Here is a 17379-nt window from a genome sequence, read left to right as displayed (position 1 = left end):
CCTGGTCACCTCCCATAACTGCCCACCCTCCAACACTTCTTTTGTCTTTAGCTGGAGACAGAATTTAAGATGGTGGCTTGAGCCATTTCAGGGAGTTACTCTGTTTTCCTGGGCTTCTCCCATGTACACAGGAAGTATACATGTTATTAAACTTCTGTTTGTTTTTCTCCTGTTAATCTGCCTGTTATTACAGAGGTGTCTCAGCCAAGAACCTAGAAGGTAGAGGGAAATTTATTTGTCCTCCCCTCAGTGTCAATTTTGGATAGGATTTCTATCATCTCAAAACCTGATTCGTTCTTGCTGTGGCATCACAAGACCCACAGCAAGCTATTTGTTTTCTAAAATAAAAATCAAACATTTCCTTGAAGAGGAAAGGAAAATTGCCTCTATTAATCAAACAGCAGTGAACCTAATATACGAAGAAAACCATGCTAAATGCTTTAGAAACACAAAGACCTGAAAACCTGAACTCGGTCTTTGGTCAGTCAAGTTTGGGTAGGAAGTAGCACTTGATAGTCAGGTTAACTGAGCTAAGCTGTAAACAGCGAAACAAAAGAAATAAGAATGTGTATTTTCATTAACCTAATTAACAGCCTGTCCTTCTGAATATAGGCATCATGTAAGTGAAAGTGTGATTGCTGAGGTAGAGTGTTGAGGCAGGAATAAACCTAAGTTCTGAAAAAAGCAGTCAAACTCGAGCATTTCTGCACATCTGTAGCTTTTTCTGTCCTCACAAATCAAGGGAACATGGAAACTTTATAATGACCAGGGACATACAGATAAATCAGTCTTGAGGTTGGGAGAGGCAGAGAGAGAGGCTTTATTATCTGATCTGCTCCTTGGAGACGACGTCAATAGTCGTCTACCTAAAATAAAGGGGGTTGTCTCTTCTCATTTTCATAAAGCCAGTAGTGCCTACACTTAATAATGGGTTGTCCCTGAATGCTAATTTCTAAATTGTTCATTTGGAACTTGCAACATATTTTCCTATGAAAATGATGCTTTACAGCGCAGCTTCTCAGCCTTCGGTCTATATCACAGTCTCCAGGAGAACTTGGTAAAACACAGAGACCCAATTCTAGAGATGCTGATTCAGTGCGTCTGGAGTGGGACCCAAGGAAATTGCATTTTTAACAAGATTCCAAGGATGCTGGTGCTCCTTGGACCATAGGAGCATTGTCAGTTATGATAACACCCAACAAATACAAACACACATGCTCAGACTCTGCCCTATGGAGCCTCACCTCTCCTCTCCTCCACACAGCTGCAGATAATCATCAAGGGAGGTGGCAGAAACCCTGACGGTGGTGGTGCTGCTAGTCAGACAAAAAAAAAAAAGGGTTTTGACAATGGGAGAGAATTAAAAAATGCAGATTGGACTCAGCCATAAAAGAAGACAAAATCATCCCATTTACAACAACATGGATGGAACTTGAGGGTATGACATTAAGCAAAATAAGCCAGACAGAGAAAGACAAACACCATATGATTTCACTCATATGTGAAAGATAAACAAACACATGGATAAAGAGAACATTTTAGTGGTTACCAGAAAGGAGGGGGATGAGGGTGTGCAAAAGGGGTAAAAGGGCACCCTATGTATGGTGACAGATAAAATTTAGACGATTGATGGTGAGCACGATGCAGTCTATACAAAAACTGATATGCAATAATGCACACCTGAAACTACACAATGTTATAAATGAATATGATCTCAATAAAATAATTGAAGAAAAAGAAAAGAAATGCAGATTGGGTGGAGGAGGTATCAGCAGTTGCCTTACTGGAGGACTAGGTAGGAGAGGGGGAGCCTGTGGGATTGGGCTCCTTTTGGTGACTATTCTCATCAGGTCCCATGGGAACAGGATAGTGAGGAAATATGTCCACCAATCACAATAACTTCTGGGCAAATGGAGTGGATCTAGTAGGAAGGAAAAATATGGGATTTAAGAACAGTAGCTTCCCACAGTGCCCCTTCTCTCAATTCTTGTCAACTCACGATGATATCATCTTTTCTGACCATAGGTAAACATCTAATCCACGCCCTTCCTAAAGAGGAGAAGGGACTGACATTTATTTAACACCTACTAAACGTCAAGCACAATCCTAGGCACATTGCATGCATCATCTCATTTGCACGTACTTTTTGTCCTCATTTTACAAATGAGAGCCTGCTGAGCAAAGAGCAGGAGCACAGGTCCCACCCTGCCTAAGTGAGTGTCTTTAAATAAATTACTTAACCTCTCTAAGCACAGTTTTTTTCATCTGTAAATGAGAGCAATCATTCATACTTTGCAGAATTATGCTGGGGATCAAAATATACAAGTCAGGGGCTGGCCGCATCGCCCTGTAGCTAAGTTCTAGTGTTCCGCTTTGGTGGCCTGGGGTTCACCAGTTCAGATCCTGGGCACAGACATACACACCACTCATCAAGCCAGGCTGTGGCAGCATCCCACATAGAAGAACTATAATGACCTATGATAGGATATACAACTATGTGCTGGGGCTTTGGGGAGGAAAAAAAGAGGAAGATAGGCAACAGATGTTAGCTCATGGCCAATCTTCCTCAACAAAAAAAGTAAAAACAAAAAATATATACATATACAAATCAGAAACTTAGCTCAGTGCCTGGCTGATAGTTGATGCTTAATAAATGGTAGCTATATCATCATAATTGTCCTCATTATTTAAATCAAGCAAACAAACAAACAAATGCCAGAGGGGCTTGCTAATGCCACAGAGTCAAAATGCAAATCTAGGCATTTTTTCCAAACCTCATTGCTTCCACCCTAGCCTTGCTACTCAAAGTCTCAACCAAGTTCTAGTAGCGTTTTGGTATCATTTAGGTCTACAGTACTTGTGCTTTTATTTACTTGTCTGGTAAAGCCTTATGCTGAGTTAAATTGATGTTGAAAATTAGCCATGTGCCCACTGCCTATGTCTAGAATGTCAGTTCAACAAGGGTAAGGATTTTTATCTGTTCATGATTGGACACTCCACCACCTGGGAAAACACCAAATATGTAGTAGGAGTTCAGGAAATATCTATTCAGTGAATAAGTCTAAGGCAAAATTTGGGGTGAGGGTATCTTTTAGAAATGTTTTAAATACTGGAGCAGAAGGAAGCACTGTTTCATGGGCATAATTCTTTGCCAACCAATGTCTGGATAAAACGGCGTTCCCCATTCTATTTGCCACAAATACAGGAGGAGGAGAGAAGGAAAGAACTGGTTATTCTTGCTGCCCTTGCATGTCACCTTTGTGCAGACTAATCTACACATAACCTCAGAAGCCCAGAGCTGTGAGCTCACTGCTGTGTTCAGAACACTCTTTTCAGAGCACTTGGTTTCCATGATTGACATCCAGCATGTCTATTGAGAGAGAAGTTCTTGAAGCTCCAACTCCATAATTGCTTTTCAAATGAAAACCTTAGTCATGAAGATGCCTAAATTTAAATAATACAGTTAATGGATCTCCAGTATTCACTAGATGATTCTGTGCCTCAAAGAGTGGTTTTTCATTATCAAATGGACCCAGTGTTTTTAATGGATTCCTTTCCATTGAGCAACCATAGCACTTACCTGAACCAAAAAAAAAGTGACTTTTTGCACTGTTAAACTTATTTCTTTGCATTTTGAACTTCTGCCACTAAAATATGTCTCTAAATGAGTAAATCCCTTTTTAAAATATTGTTGTCATGTAATATTTGATATATACAAAATACATGCAACATAGGTGAGTTATAAAATATAACAAATTGTGACGCTCTAAATCCAGATCCAACATGAGAAGAAGAGAGAATCAATTCTATTTCATTTACCTGTGCTTGTTGTTGGCTGGGCAAAGAAATAGTCCCTCAAAGATATATTCTCTCATAATCTTTAGAATCTGTGAATATTCTGTGAATAATGTATGTGTATTTGTGTGCACACAGGCAGTTATATGTACATGTACATGTAGCCACCCCTGATGCAGGAATGGTTAATAATCACTGGAAAAGGCTTGCCAACAAACTGTGACCCAGAGGTGAGAAGGCCAGTCAGCCAATGACGGGTAAGACCTCCAGGGGGAGGCAACCTAAGCCAGGCATGGTCACCTGGGGGCACAGAGGGAGACACGATATGGATATCGGGAGCAAGAGGGGCTGTTGCCTAGGAGGCCTTGCCTGCTCCGAGATAAAAATATATGAGCACAGCAAAAACATGATAATATCAAAACAGGGGCCTAGGGAGGGCTCCTTGAGAAATCACTAAGAATTCTTGGCATTCGCTAATTACTTCATCCAGAACACCTGTGTATGTTTAACAGATGTAAGCTATGTATATATTGAAACACTGGTTATAATAAACTCAGAGTGGCCATCAGCTCTCTCCGCATCTATCCTGATGTGTACATTGGATTGCGACGACAGTACATATATACATGTAATGTTCCTTGTGATTTTCAGTTAAGGAAGATAGTAATTTAGTAAAATTAATGCTGGACAGGAAACCAGTTCTATCCTTAGCTCTGCCACAAACCTTCAGTTAATCCTAACTTCTTAAAAGTGAAATCTTCCTTTGAATGAAGAAATAGAAATACATAACCTGTAAGGATTCCATATGACCTAAAATCTCATGATTTTATGAAGGAATTTATGAGGCATCTGAAGAAAGACAGAGGAAAATAAGTGAAAGTTTAGTATAACTATCAATTGAATTTGGAAACAATCCTTTTTTCTCTTTTTTTTTTGTTTTGAGGAAGATTAGCCCTGAGCTAACTACTGCCAATCCTCCTCTTTTTGCTGAGTAAAACTGGCCCTGAGCTAACATCCATGCCCTTCTTCTTCTACTTTATATATGGGATGCCTACCACAGCATGGCTTGCCAAGTGTTGCCATGTCCGTAACCGGGATCCTAACCAGTGAACCTGGGGCCACCGAGAAGAGAACCTGTGCACTTAACCACTGTGCCACAGAGCCGGCCCCCTCTTTTCTCTTTTGAAGTAAAATTTACATGCAAACGATTCTTGAAAGAGAAGTGATAAACACAGCTTTATTACTGGTATTTCAAAAACTTGAAGTGATTGTTAATGCATCAGATACATATTTAACCTCTTTAATAATCTCAAATTGGACAAACTTTAATATCTTATACATTCTTGCTTATACTTTATTAGTCTTGAATTAAAAACTATCCCTACCATTAAGGAGCTCAGAATCTTGTGGGAGAAACACACAAGCAAGTGGATAACATGTTAGTTTCCTATGCTGGACACTACAAACTTAGTGACAACACAACAAAAATTTATCATCTTACAGTTCTGAAGGTGAGAAGTCCAAAATGGATTTTGCTGAGCTAAAATTTGCTGAGCTAAATAAGTTCTCAGATTTGTAATAGTTCTTGGGGCAGTTAAAAAGGCAATTTCTGTTGAGGCCCAATGTAATAGAATCAATACTCCAAACGAAGAACTAGACTCTGGTGCAAAACTTAGAATAAAAGCAGGAGGAAATGTTTCACCTCTTAGATTCCCATACTTTGTTGGTTCCTAAACTGCCCTCCATATTGGAGGTCAGGGAGAGACCGAAGAAACAGGCAGACCACTCCAGGTTGGTAGGTGGCAGGTCTAATGAGCAATAGAACTTACTCACAAGGCTTGTCTTAGGTCGTGGCAAGAAAAGTAGATCTCCGCACCTGCCCGCCAGAACCTTAAAAGTTTATACAGAATCCTTACCTCAGTTTAGTCATGTATGCTGATGTATGCTGTCCAGATGGTCTCAACAAAAGTTTGCTGTCTCAAAGCTGTGTCCTTGTGGCAGCTTCTAGTGTGGAGAAGACAAGCAGAATGCACATTCCAAGGACAAGGGAGGGGGTGAGGAGCTTCTGATTACCTGGGTCCAGTTCATGGGTCAACTGGCAGACCCATCCTCTCACTCACCTCCAATGTACATATCAAGGATCTAAAAAGGTCAGGAATTGTGGATTTCAGGGGGGAATGTTTGGAGGAATCTATTACTGTGCTGTGAATCTCAACTCTTCCTCTCCCCATGCATTGTCCCTCCTCCAGGGAGCAAAGATATAAGTGCCTGCCCCTCAGTTCATACCTAAGGAAAGAACTTCAACAGGGTGACTTGGCAAGGGTGAAGTACATACCCTGCACTTTGGGAAACAGCAGACTAGTATTTGACTCTACCTGGAAAGCTAAAGATCTATAGATACCCTGACTGGCTGCTTTTTAAGCTAAGAAAGAAGAGGTGGGCTAAATATGGGCCAAGGAGAGACAGGCACCATATGCTTGTCTTTGATCTTGTCCAGGAGGACTGCCTGGAAGACCAAACAAACATGGGCAGAAAGAAGCTGGAGGTGTCAACAGATAACTTAGAGCTGCAGGAGTAAGTGAGCCTCTGGAATAGAGATGCATGTGCCTTGTCTGTGGAGCTACAGATGGGATTCTCCAAAGAACCCCACAAGAGAGTCAGTTTTATTTTTCAGGTATGAGGGTCTTCCTGAGCATTTCTTGAAGAGGAGGTCTTGTGGCAATGAACTCCCTTAACTTTCGTTTATCTGGGAAAGTTCTTATTTCTCCATCATATTTGAAGGATATTTTCACTGGGTAGAGTATTCTTGGATGCAGGTTTTTGTCCTTCAGAGTTTTGAATATATCATTCCACTCTCTTCTAGCCTGTAAGGTATCTACTGAGAAATCTGCTGATAGCCCTATGGGGGTTCCCTTGTAGGTTATTTTCTTCTGCCTGGCTGCCCTTAGTATTTTCTCTTTGTCATTGACTTTTGCTAGCTTCACTACTATATGCCTTGGGGTTGGTCTTCTTACATTGATAAAGTTTGGAGATCTATTGGCTTCTGTCACATGGAGTTCCATCTCTCTCCCCAGGTTTGGAAAATTCTCAGCCATTATTTCTTTGAACAGGCTTTCTGCCCCTTTCTCCTTCTCTTCTCCCTCTGGTATACCTATAATCCTTATGTTGCATCTCCTAATTGAGTTGGATAATTCTCGGAGAGTTTCTGAATTTCTTTTTAGTCTTGGTTCTCTCTCCTACTCTGTCTGCAGCATTTCCATATTCCTATCCTCCAAATTGTTAATTCTGTCCTCCATATTATCAACCCTACTGTTCAGAGAGTCCAGATTTTTCTTAATCTCCTCCATTGTGTTCTTCATCTCCAGTATTTCTGATCGGTTCTTCTTTACAGTATCCAGCTCTTTTTTGACATAGCTCCTGAACTCGTTGAGTTGTTTATCTGTATTCTCTTTTAACTCGCTGAGTTTTAAAATAATGGCTGTGTTGAATTCATCATCATTTAGGTTATAGATTTCATTGCCTTTGGGATTGTTTTCTGGGTACTTGTCATTTTCCTTCTGTTCTGGAGATTTAATATATTTTTTCATAGTGCTTGATGGTGTGTATTTGTCCCTCCGCATAGAGATAGAGTTTAGTTACTGCTTCCACTTGCTTCTACTGGTGTGTGGGGAGAGCAGCTGTTTAGACTGCACCGACCAGGAACCCTGTCAGCTGTTGCTGACTGGACCTGGGCCCCTCCTCATAGTCACAGTGGTCCTGTGGGGTCCGTTGTCAACTGTGGGAGCAATCACAAGGGGGCTTCAGGCTGCTGGTGCCTACTGTTGCAGACCACCTAGATGTGCTCCCTCCTTGGGGTCTGCAGTGGTGTTATGGGCTTTCCCTGTGGCTGGGAGTAGGATCACCTACATTCGCAGCCCAGTCAATATCAGAGCCCACAAAATCTCACTTGTCCACTATAGGTGACAGCAGAGCTATGGGTATCTTCTACAGTCTGTGGTTAGCTCACCTAGCTGTGCTACTTTTGCCCCAGGGCCTTCCAGCCTTGTGATTGCCAGTCGGGGCCTCTCCACTAGTGCTGTGCAGAGGCTTTCACTGAGGCTGCTGTGGGACTGTAGAGTTTCCCCCTGGGCCGGAGAGCCGGGCTGCTGGAGCTCCACCCAGCCTCCAACCACTCCCACGGGATCTCTGGGTGCCCCTTGCCCCCTCTGGGACACAGCCAGAGTCCGTGAGTCTGGCAGCAGCTGACAGGCTGCTGCCATGCCCGGGATCCTCCTCTTTGGGAGCCTCCCAGCGTTCTGAATGCTGGGTGGGGCCTCTCTGCTAATGGCAAGTAGTGGCTTTCCCTGCCACCAGTGCGGGACCCTGGGGTTTCCCCCTGGGCCATGGAGCCGGGCCACTGGAACTCCACCCAGCCCCAGACCACTCCCACAGGATCTCTGGGAGGCCCTTTTCCCATCTGGGAGACAGCCGGAGTCCATGAGTCCGGCGGCAGCTGGTGGGCTGCTGCTCTGCCTGGGATCCTCCTCTTCAGGAGCCTCCCGGAGTTCTGAATGCTGGGTGGGGCCTCTCCAATAATGGCAAGCAGAGGCTTTCCCTGCCACTGGTGCAGGACCCTGGAGTTTCCCCATGGGCTTAGGTGTATTTGCAGGGAGCTTAGGTAGGGCTGTAGTCACCCGTTTCCACCATCGCTCCGCCAGTGTGCCCATACTCCTGCCCTTGGTGCGTGGAGATGCTACGGGGGAGTCCGCTGGAAGAAAGCTGCTTGCATGTACTAGGCTGTCCGGGGGTTGGGGGTTAGAGAGTTTTCACCTATCTCCACCTCCCCAGGGGGGAAGTCCATCCACCTTCCGATGTATAGCAGCATGGGTCTCTCAGGCATCCTGAGATGCTATATGGATATCCTTTGTTAACCGATGAATGTCCAATTAGTTGTAGATTTGAAGGGGGAGAGACAAAGAAGACTACTCACTCTGCCATCTTGTTGACGTCATCTCTTGAGAGTCAGTTTTAGATACAGTCAAGTCTGGAGAGCACTGGTAGGAATAGAAGCCATGGTTAGAAACCTAGGAGAGGAAGGGTAGAAGCACTAGGTGGAGAGAGTGTGAGCCAACGTATTCCTTTTTCTAATGCAGGCTTCTGATCTGAGGCTGGTTTGACACAGGCCCAAGTGTGGAAGGTGGAGAAATTTTAATTTTAAATCAAGATTGAAATGTGATTACTCCTTGGAGAAGTCATGGGGTTTTTCTGAGTTTTCATGCAGACAGAAGAATAATTAGTCCCACATGGCAGATTTATAAAAGCAGTAACAAGCATAAATGAGGCTGCTCTAGTTACACCTTGCTTGTTCAGTGTAATAGCTTCAAATAGCCTTAGAAGTCAGGGCTGGAAGGAACTGAGATGAGTGATCATCCAGTCCCCTCCCTAGCCCGTAGTGCACATGTAACCTTTAGCCATCCTATCAGATATGGCGTATGTGCCTCCTTAGGCTCTCCCACCCTCACTTGCCTCCTAGACCTCAGCCACTTGCTATGCCAAGACCACTGATACCCATTGGGCATTAACATTATGCTTTATACTGGCTAATTTTATAGGAAAAAAGGTGATTTCTTAATGTTTTGTTTTGCCCTTCTACAATAACTAATGAATTTGAACATTCGTTCATACATATGGTTTCTATTTGTGTTTAACCTCTGTGATTTTTCATACCTGGACTTTTCTCATTTTTCAAATGGAGCGCTGTCTTTTATTGTTGATTCCTAAGTACTTCTTATATATAAAGTTTATTAACTCTTTAACTGTATATAGATTGCAAATATTTTTCTAATTCATTGTTTTCAAAGGTTTTTTATGGTGCTTTTAAGAGTGTAGAACTATTGAAATGCTATGTAGTTTAGTCTACTAATGATTTATTGTCATGATTTCTGCCTTTGGTATCATATTTAGGAATCCCTTCCCACTCAAATATTATAAAAATATTTACCTACATTTCCTTGTGGTTTTATATTGTTGTGTTTTACATCCAAATTCTTAATTCACATGGAAATTCTTTTGGTGTTTGGAATGATGCAAATATCTAGCTTTATTTTGTTCCAAATATTTAGTCAATTGTTCTAATGCCATTTAGGAAATAATCCTTGGTTCATAGACTTAAACAAGCCTTTATTGTTTCCTAAAGTCTTGACAATAAAACACATTTTTGTATTGAAAGATTTCACTGTATTATTCTACCTTTGCATAGCTGGAAAGAACCCTACCTGGTGGATTATATTTGCTCATGTTTTATTTTGCGCTGATGTATCACAAATTGTAAGTAAGTATGGTCTGTAGTTGCCTTTAACTTTTTTGACATTTTTTATAACAAAGGTTATTCTAACCCATCAGATACATTAGAAAAACTCTCCTTCTTGATGCTCTGTAATGGTTTGGGTAGCATAAGAATCGTCTGTTCTTTAATGATTTGAGAGAACTATCATCTATAACTCCTTTAAGGGTGAAGCCTTTTTTCACAAAGAGATCTTTTACTGCCTTTTAAATTTCTTCTAAGATCTATTTGGGCTTTCTATTGCCTCTAAAGTAAATGTTGATCATTTATTTTTCACAATAAAATTTTCCATTTCATCCAGAAGCATCTATAAAGCTAATGTGCATCATGAATCTCTGAGTACAACATTAAGGGTTTCTAAATTTTTTGACCTGGGACACTTTGTTGTTTAACTCATCCTTTTGTAGGACTATTGTTCTAAGATATACACTTTAAGAAATGCTGACACAATATCTTAGATCATTCCCTTAAATTTGTTTTTAAATTCTCTCTGTACAAAGAATCGTATTTCTTTTCATATTCTAAATCTTAAATATTGCTTTTTCTCTATTTTATATAATTACTTTTACTCAAAGAATTTGCTTTTGAATATGTATGTTAATTCTTCTGCTTTTTCATGATCTTTCTTTCTTTAAAAACATGAATTTCCTGGGGCTGGCCCAGGGGCTTAGTGGTTAAGTTCACACGCTCTACTTCGGTAGCCCAGGGTACGCAGGTTCAGATCCCAGGCTTGGACCTAGCACTGCTTGTCAAGCCACAGTGTGGCAGGATCCCATATAAAATAGAGGAAGATTGGCACAGATGTTAGCTCAGAGATAATCTTCCTGAAGCAAAAAGAGAAAGATTGGCAGCAGATGTTAGCTCAGGGCCAATCTTCCTCACACACACACACACACACAAAATATATATGTGTGAATTTCCAAGGTGTCTATAAAGACAGGAACCATGGACAACCAGTCTGTAGAGAAAATATTTTGAGTGGAGGAGGAATTTTTTTTTTTTCGCCTCCTTCCATTTTATAGAACTGACAGATTTGTATCCTGTCTGTTTATATAGCTTATTGGATAATAACGTAAACATAGGTAAACACTGACTTAAAAACCTCATTTGGACTGAATTATTAACTGCATTTCTATATTTCAAAAGGTACAGAGTTTGTCTACAGATGGTCATTTGGACTATGAGATCTATAGAAAAATATCAAATATCTATAAAACAGGACAATTCGGTCATTTGGTGCTCTATGAATTAAACGTCTTGATGAGTGGTTAAATGTCACGTTATTTATCCTCCATCTGCTAGTTCTCCAAGCATATTATAACCTCTTTGAATTTTAGTTTCCTCATCTACAAAATGGACGTTATAATATCTACTGAACAGGAGTTAGGTGATGACTAATTAGGTGATGTTAGAGTTAACAGGTTACCAGCCTCAGGACCTTTTCCCAATAGGTGTGGCCTCTTAAAGCCCCTACATGGTTTGAAAAACAGATCTTTGAGGCTTGAAGAATCCTAGATGATTTCGCTTCACGACGTGCCAAAGCACGCAAGTATTTTAACCCATAGATAGATCTGAATCATAAAGCAAATATTTACAAAGATTTTATCGTTCCTGCATTATAATAAATTATATTTCATTGATTTCAAAATGCATCTTTGGGGCCAGCCTGGTGGTGTAGTGGTAAAGTTTGCGTGCTCCATTTCAGCACCCTGGAGTTTGCAGGTTTGTATCCCGGGCAGGCACTTATGCACCACTTATCAAGCCATGCTGTGGCAGGCGTCCCACATATAAGATAGAGGAAGATGGGCACAGATGTTAGCTCAGGGCCAATCTTCCTTAGCAAAAGGAGGAGGATTGGCTGTGGATCTTAGCTCAGAGCTAATCTTCCTCAAAAAAGAAAAAATTCATCTTTGTACATTTTCAAAGCTCTTTACAATTGATGATACCTTACAAATATAGTTGGCATTGTTTTCTTTCTTAGGAGTACGTAATATAATGAGTGGTACATTTTACAAATGAGGACATCTTAGATTCAACAAAACATTCAGATCATCTTCAGTCTTTTCAAATGTAACACCCTCTACCTAGGAATATCCACACTTCAATGAATTACTACAGTCATTATCAGAGGGAGTAAGTTTTGGTGTTTGTCTTGTCCATGGGCCTTGTTTCCCCATGACTCATAATCTCCAGTATATTCCAGTCATTCAAGATATCAGGTGCACATACACACAGGCACATACAAAAGATCTTCAATGCACACCATTGGAGGATTACATCCCCTAAAATCAAGATCTTAAACCTCACAGACAGCCTAGGTCCCTACCAACAGGTCCATAAAAATGCAAACCTCAGGGGATGGTACACCAAAGCAATAAATCAAAACAACAGAAGTCATTATGCAGACATCAGGGAATTTAACCTCCTTGAAGAAACAGAGCCAAATTCCTGGTTCAGACTTAAAGGAATAGATTTTTTTTTAAGTCTTAAGCAAAATTGAGCAGAAGATACAGAAATTTCTCATATACCACCTGCTCCCACATATGCAGAGCTTCCCCAATTATCAGCATCCTGCACTAATGTGGAACATTTGTTATAATTGATGAGCCTACACTGATACAGCATAATCACCCAAAATCCGTAGTTTGTATTAGAGTTTATTCGTGGTGTTGTACACTCTATGGGTTTTGACAACTGTATAATGACCTGTTTCATACAGAGTACAGTTTAGTATCATATAGAGTATTTTCATTGTCCTAAAAATCCTCCAAAGGCATAGAGTTTTAAATCTGTTCAGACTGAGGACCAGCTCCACTCCACTGTAAATGTTGCATTCCCTTTAAGATTTTCCTAACACTAGGACAAAAGCAGCTGGGTAAATACATTGGCTGCCAGTATCACTATCTGCCTACAGCATGAGTCAAGCTGGGATTACTCTGTTCTTTCCCCTTGCTCTGCCCTAATACCCTGGAGGACTTAGAAATCTAGATGAAAGAAGGAGACATGTGTTCCTGGAAGACCATCAACCCCTCCAGTGTGATAAGGCAGGAGAAGGAAAAGAGAGGGATGGGTCCTGACCCCTCTGAGGGCCCTAAAGCCAACACAGTAGAAAGACAGGGGAAGGGAAAGAAGCTTTGCCTTGCTATTTCCTGATGTAGGGGTTGCGATACAAGTTAAAGAAGATCCCAAAAGCACAAATATTAATGTAAAAGTAAATATGTAAACAGAGATGGATTTCTGTCCAATGAGTTAAATCATAGATGAGATGAATAGAAAAATGACAGACTGACAGAGATATTTGCAACATCACAACTAGCAAACTAAATGTAGAGAAATGGGTACCCTTGGCACTATTGATGGGAGCACACAGCCTAGTCTAGAACAATCTGGCAGCATATCATAATATTGAACAACTGTGTGATCTTTGACCAAAAGATCTCATTCCTAGAATATGTCTCAAAGTAATTCTCACACCCATAACCGGGACTGTAAATGTTGTTTATAACAGCAGAGAATTTGAGAAAATGAAATTATCTATCACTGGGGGACAGAATATTTAAAAGGTGGGTAATGTGGAATTCTAAGTGACAGTAAGACTAAACAAACCACATGTACATGCTGGAACATGCAGTGTTCTCACAAGTGGGGCTGACTTGATAGATGTGTGACATGTGCAACAGCACAGGCCCTGTGCTTAGAAGGGCCTCACACTTTGTTTACTACTCTACCATCAGCATCTTGAAATTCTTCATAACTTTTTAACAAGGTACCTATATTTTCATTTTGCACTGGCCCTTACATGGTCCATAGCCCATCCTGCTCACAAACAAAGTGAAAAGTAAGAAAAGTAGGAAACAGAATGGAATTTACTGTAAAATACCATAAAAATATCTTATAGACTATATACATATACCTTACGGTTATATGTTATAATGATATTTTAGAATAAAATGGAGGTTGAATGTGTGGGAATGGGGATCAGGGACAAGGGTTAAAGTTAAATAAGATACGAATAAACAAAAGAGTAGAGGGCCACTATATGGATGAATAAGTCATTCACTATAAGAGTTTCCAAACTACAATGATTTGGATTTCCTTTGGGTGAAGAATGCACTGCAGAAAATTTTTTGGTAAAATTGTTCAGTATCAATTATGCTATACTTGAAAACTCTACTTTTCCATTTCTTTAGCCCAAGAATATCTGATTTTCTACCATAGATTAGATTCCAGTTATTTATATCTTGCCAATACATGAACTATCTTCCAGTTGGTTTTTATTTTCTTTCAGAGACACAAAATGGCATGCTAGTAGAATGTATGACTTCGTAGGTGGAATTGCCTGTTAAAAACATAGGGATATGAAACTTTTCTAATAAAGAAAATAAATCTCTATGAAATTTTAATTAAACTACTTAAACTATTATAACAACTGAAGCAAAACCAATTCCAACTACAATTTTGAATCAAATTGACCCCAATCTAATTACAAATTGACAAGACCCAAAGAAACTTGAAGTTACTTAAAACAGCCTCATGCCACAAAGTTCTGGCTGCCTGACTGAATTGCAAGTTCTAACACAAGTGTGTTTGCGGTCATCTTCTGTCCTCTGAGTGGATGTAGGCAGGCCTGAAACAATGATGAAAAATCAGGAACTAATTCAGGAATTCTCTTCCTCCTCTTCAGATGACTTTTAAGCACACAAAACGTTAGTTTTGGAAACACTTTAGAAGTTCGGCTGGTTTAGTTTAGCCGAATTAGATCTGCACCCTGACAAATAAAAATGGCAAGCAATAGGATACATTGGAGTATATGAGGAAGCCATTTGGTATAAACCTAATTCGACCTGACTTCTTTTTTTCCTCCAAAAGGGCCTGACTGGCTATTGAGCACCCATTGCATATCTGCTTAGACATTTCCTATGACCAGAACAAAGGCCCTTGTGATAAAGATGCAACTTCCCCCCACATTAGCATTTTTCCTTAGGCTAGGAACTGATTGCTGCACTCACCTCCCAGCTCACCTGTGACCACCCAGCTGGAGACAAGAGACTGCCACCCTGCTGTGTTCACCGAGACAGAAGACCTACCTGGTATTTCCATCAATCGCTGTGCCGACAGAGTAGTCTCGTGACTATTGTAAAAGGGACATTCCAATCATATGTGAAACATCCTCTTTGAGGGTATATAACGACCCTGTATACCCTCCCAACTCTTTGGAGTGCTCTGTTCCTTTGTGGAAAGACTCTCCTGGGTTATAATCCTCAGATTTAAGCTCAGAATAAACTCACCCAAATTTTCACTTATAGATTGGATATGGATTATTTTCGTCGACAACCCTCATAATTATGAAAATAGAAAATAGAAGTCGATGCAGTTCTAAAATTCCTTACAGGTTATCTCACAGCAAAGGACCCAGTGCAGACACAAGAGCTGCTTAGGGAGTAGGAAAGAGACTGGTTAGAGAGAAGGGAAAAGCCTGCGGTTTTTTACCTTTACCTACCTGGAGATCTTGAATGAGACACTTTCTCATTCTGATATTCTTATCTCTTACAAAAGAATAGTGACTCACAAGGTTACACAACTGTCAGTAGCAAAGTTAATCAGAATCAAGATATAAATTGGTTCTCTGTTTTCTGAATTCCTCCACCCACGGAGTGAAAGACTCCAGTGAATCTGGAAGAGCAAGGAGACTATTAACAAGTGAATGGAAGGAAACTGCTGTTGCTAGTGTCTTTGTCAAGTCAATCTCTTGACTTGACAGTCAAAAGCAGTAATTGGGAATAAATGGCATTATAGATGTTGTAGTTGGATGACCAGGAGGATTAGGTATTTTATAGAGATGCTTGTATGACTCGGTCATTGCATACGTCCTTGAGTGAAAATTATTTTCTGAATAGAGAGTATGTGTTCTGCTGAGAAGCTTCCAATTAATCTAACACTTGAGGCACAAAACTCGGGGACTGGCTTGCCAGGAGCAGGGGATTTTAGTCCATTAACATTCTTTTGTTCGTCACTGGCTAAGAACTCACTCAACAAGTTTGCATGAGCAGCATCTGTCATACTTGAAATCAAGATTAATCTGCCTCCAGTTGAGAAATTTCTGGTTGCAACATCTCCTGGGCTGTTTCAAACAGAGCGAGTTCCACTGACAGCTGCCTCTGGAAGGAACTGGAATCAATCTGAAGCTCCCGGGACTGAAAGACAGACCTCTAGAGACTACAGAGACTGGGTAATGACTACTGATCTATTTTCAGAGCCCAGGTCTTGGTATTTCAGTGAGACGTGGGAAATATTTGGAGGTACAGGACTTTAATGTTGGTGAGGAGCATTATGTTTTGATTCTATTAGGTTAAGCAAGAAATAACGAGTTTAATTTGACCACTTCAGATGGAGAAGATATAATGCAGAGTTTTCCAGGCATGTTGTGATGAGGTTTCCCTTTTAGACAGCTGCAGCATTTAGACAGCAGACATCGCTATCCTATATTTGTATCTCATGGAGAGAAGGTATCATAAATCTACGCCTGGGAAAGGCAAGTGACAGATACTTTTATGGATTTAAGAGAACTTTCTTTTGGGTTGTGCACTTAGAAGTTTGGATAATGTTTTCAAAATGGCTTAGCATTTCCAAAAAGCCCTTTATTGTGTCATTTCAATGGCCTTGAGCATGATTATTCTTTCCTGAAAGCATGGTCATCTTCAGGAAAATGCGGGCAAAGTGGCTGGCAGGAGTTACTATCCCAAGCGACATTCTTGCTTACAGAAATTGTGAACACCCTTCTAATACTTTGTGAAGAACATGCCATTCTCCTTTTCTGCTGCGTTGTAATGAATATCCTTCCTGGGTGAGGAGTGAAAAGGTGGTTCATTTTAATGTGATTTTATTTAAGAGCAACAGGCTCCTCCAACCTCATAATTGCAGACCTGCATTATTTCTCTCACAGCTTCTCTTTTGTTATCTATCTTATTTTATTTTTAAAATTTTGAAGCAACAATCTTTCAGAGTTCAAGAGCTTTTTCCTTAATATTGTAGAAGAGGTGTGAAAATCTAGTGCCTTTTAGATGTTTACTATATATTTTTCTTTTCTCTTGAGCATTTTATTCCCCATTCATCCTAAAACTCTTTTCTCTTCTGCTGCCTCCTGGCTTGGAGCACAGAGCTATGGGCCTCTCAATCCTATTTGAAGATCTTATCAAAGCTAACTAGTCCTTCCTCCTTTTGCACAAGGGTGCTTAATCCTCAAATCTGAAATTTGTAGGCCT

General features: G+C 40.5%; 1 protein-coding gene across 6 annotated transcripts in view; it reads left to right on the top strand.

Annotated features, from left to right (window-relative positions):
• The first annotated feature begins 16204 nt into the window (after positions 1 to 16204).
• Positions 16205 to 17379, top strand: part of LOC103567445 (lipase member K) — a 49391-nt gene continuing 48216 nt past the window's right edge. For 3 of the 6 annotated variants that reach the window (XM_008544110.2, XM_070562009.1, XM_070562011.1), the window contains exon 1: positions 16214 to 16346. The gene's annotated coding sequence lies outside the window, so the exon portion shown is untranslated. Of the gene's footprint in view, positions 16347 to 17379 lie in introns of all 6 variants that reach the window. The other 3 variants (XM_070562018.1, XM_008544106.2, XM_070562007.1) reach the window with 3 other exon arrangements.

This window comes from Equus przewalskii, chromosome 1 (assembly GCF_037783145.1).
Source record: "Equus przewalskii isolate Varuska chromosome 1, EquPr2, whole genome shotgun sequence".
NCBI classification, from domain to species: Eukaryota; Metazoa; Chordata; class Mammalia; order Perissodactyla; family Equidae; genus Equus; species Equus przewalskii.
This window is presented reverse-complemented; position numbering and strand designations above follow the sequence as displayed.